The following is a 3,407-nucleotide window of genomic DNA, read 5'->3' on the forward strand; positions in this document are numbered from 1 at the left end:
TCGAACTCGCTTAGTGTTTCTGTGCATCAGGAATCTTTTCCTAAAAGTGTCAGAAACACACAGGTGAGACAGAAATCACACCTGCTTTCCACCTGCCTCCTACACATACAGTCTATACCAGAGATGGAAAATAGGTTTTTAAGCTCTGTAGGCCTACTCTTGAGGTACTTTACTTGAGTATTTCCATTTTCTGCTACTTCAGAGGCAAATATTGTTCTTTTTACTCCACTACATTTATTTGACAGTTGTAGTTAGGTACTCGTTACTTTGCAGATTGAAGTAACAGTAGCTCAAATGAACAGCTGCAACATTAAAGTGATGAACACATAAATGCATCAATAATTATAATCTAATAACATAATGTATATTATTCTAAAATGGGCCATTCTGCATAATGAGTACTTTTACTTTTGGTACTTTAAGTATATTTTGATTCTAGTACTTTTGTAAATATTTGAATGCAGAACTTGCATGAAGTTCACATCCTTGTATTGTGCACACAGTGCACACTGTATGTCTTTCTTTTGAACACGTTGAACGTACAGTAAGAACCACAAGGACATAATGAAAATGATCACCAATAACCAACGTCAAATCTTCATCAGTGTGTAGTTTTTACGGTTTCATAATGTATTTCATAGTTACAGTCTACAGCAGAGTCTGTAGCTCAATGATTGTGGCCTAGACCTGAAATGCATCAGGTTGGAATATATAAATGAGTTTTGTCCTTAAAAAGAAACTTTTATTATAATAAATAAATCTTTTAAGATAAATCCTGACTCTCCACTTAGGAGGAGCGCAGAAGGTCAGGAAAATATTAATAATGCTGGGGATGGCCTTGCTTTTTTATTAAGTCAAACACAAGGTTCAGCTCCCACCCCACCTGTATACATTTTATACAGGGGCGTAGTCAGGACTTTCTTTTTGTTTTTCATATTTAATTAATTTAATTAATACTTGATTCAGTAAATTATCAATTTATCATCGTTATCTTTTGTTTTAAATCCACACTAATGGCAGGATTAACCTGCTAGTGGGGGCCCTGTGGCGAATATTTACTGTGGGCCCCTATTGACCCCATTTCTGATTAATGAATTTCTAAAAAATGAATTGTTTTAAAAATAGGTTCATTTTGACATAGCCTCCAAGACAGGTAATAAATCAGGACATAACGTATCCGCCTTTCCTTTTGGTTGATAATATGAGTTATTGGTAATTATTCCCAAACAAATTTGTGCTTAATCAAATAAATGCAACGCATATAGTTTACAGGTGAAGACTGTCCAAAGGCAGTATTTTTTAGGTGTTTATGTTGGTTTCTAAACCCTAAACATGCATAAAATGAAGGCACTAGGAGCTTTCTATCTGTTATGCAGTTTGCCCACCAGCCTGCAACTTTTCTCACTCCATTTTTTCTCAGCTTCATAAAACCTCTATAGAGCAGCTCAGTGGACATTTTGTTTGTAAAGGGTCATAAGCAGCAAAGGTTTTCAATTCCTGTTTTATAGTATTTTGTGTGTCTGTGGATCTGTTGTGGCAAGAAGCTTTGGAAATGATTTAAACAGCGAGTTAGAGTTATGATAAACCTGCAAAATACCACAGAAAAGGAGGCAAAATGACCCAAATGATGCAGGGGTTGTACTCAGAGGTCCATCCTCTCTAAATCTCTCCATGGTTACGGCCATGCCAATGTATAATAATGTGCTACTTAATCTAAAATATGACCAACTAGAAGCATCACACCACATTTTGCCTAAAAGCAGCAAATGAAAACTGAAATTGTTTCCCCTCCTGTCAGGTAGTTTGTAAACAGCGCATGGAAAACCCTTTGGCAAAGTGCAACTCTCCTGCTCATGGGTCATCGCAGCTTTAAGAGCTAGAGGAAAATAACCAGCCCTGCCCTCCATCATCCTCTCATCCCGCTGACCTCTATACGTACAGTATAGTATACTTACAGATAAAAGAGAGAGAATGATTGCATATCTGAAGGCATCGAGAGAGCAGATGTGGATGGGAGAGGAGAGACATGGTCGGACACACCTTTGCTTTCTTATTAGTGAGGGTCTGTACGGACACTTTGGGCCCTTTTTATGGGGCCATGATGAAACCCCTCTTCATGCATCTGCGGAAAATGGCCAGGGGAAATCACCGATGAGAATCACTCAAAGACAGGGAGATGTCAACAGGCACATAATGATAGCTGATGGCCCCAGAACACTCTTCCCTTTTCCCTCACAGCCTTACCTGCCCAAGTTGCACTATACTAGAAAACATAATTAGAGGTAAAACCGAGAATCAGAAGCTTTATCTTTGTGTTTTTTGTAAGCAATGCTCTTTGTTTTATACATCAGGGAGTCCCTTTTATTCTCCTTCTCAATCTCTCTTTCACTTCATGGAGAGAAGGAGGAAGAGGAGAAGGAGAAAGAGGAGGAGGAGGAGGAGGGAGGAGGAGGAGGAGGAGGAGGAGAGCTCCCTCTGTGAGATGCCAAGGTGCTCCCAGTCCATTGTGCTGCTGGCTGTCAGGTTAAATTAGGGAGTACAGGCTCCGTGAGTGTAAAAAAATCAATACTTGATGGAAGATTGCTCCCCGGAAAATCTGTTTTGATTCCAGGATTAATTCTTGACCAAAGGCTGCAGCAAAATGACATGCCATTAGCCTGAAAATGAACACATTCTGCAGTGGAAATTGGATGGAAATGTGTCAGGTGATTGCCCCGGTTTGTTATTTTGACTCTTTGAGCAAGGGAGACTGAAGGTGTGGCTGCTGTGAATGAGGCCTCCATTTCCAGAACAGGAGACAACACCACGGTGGCCTCGGAGTATTCTCAAGGCCATTGTTGTCCGGCGGCTGCAAATGCCTTCCACCAAGCTTGTGTGTGTCCGCTCTCTCCTGTGTTTTCCACAAAGCATCAAGAATGAGAACATCTAAAAGTGAAACATCTCTCTATACTCAATAGTGAGGGGGAAAAGGGAAGGTGGGATGCATTATTGATGAGTGAATAATGTGTTTGTCATGACGGATGACATTTTGTTGTTTGAAAACTTAAACAGGAAACTGTGAAGATGCACTGGACAGTGATTTGAACAACCTTGCACTAAGTGTTTGATGATAGAAGAAAATGACAACAACAGCAGACATGATTTCTGACACCCTGACAACACGTTTCTGACCAAAACATATAAGATGAATGTATTTGTCAGTAATGTAGATGTTGACGGAAACATATGCATTATTCTCCTTGTGTGGAACTTACTGAATAGGTTTTTGATTTATTGTCTAAAAACAGGGACCTCTTTCTAAAGAATATGATGTTGTTATGTCTTGTTTTATTCCACAAAAGCGTAGTTAAATCTTACTTACTTAAAGTCTTACTTAAGTCAGGAAGAACAGCTGAAACATGATTTCT

The sequence above is a fragment of the Sander vitreus genome, chromosome 22 (genome assembly GCF_031162955.1).
Source record: "Sander vitreus isolate 19-12246 chromosome 22, sanVit1, whole genome shotgun sequence".
In the NCBI taxonomy this organism is placed as follows: domain Eukaryota; kingdom Metazoa; phylum Chordata; class Actinopteri; order Perciformes; family Percidae; genus Sander; species Sander vitreus.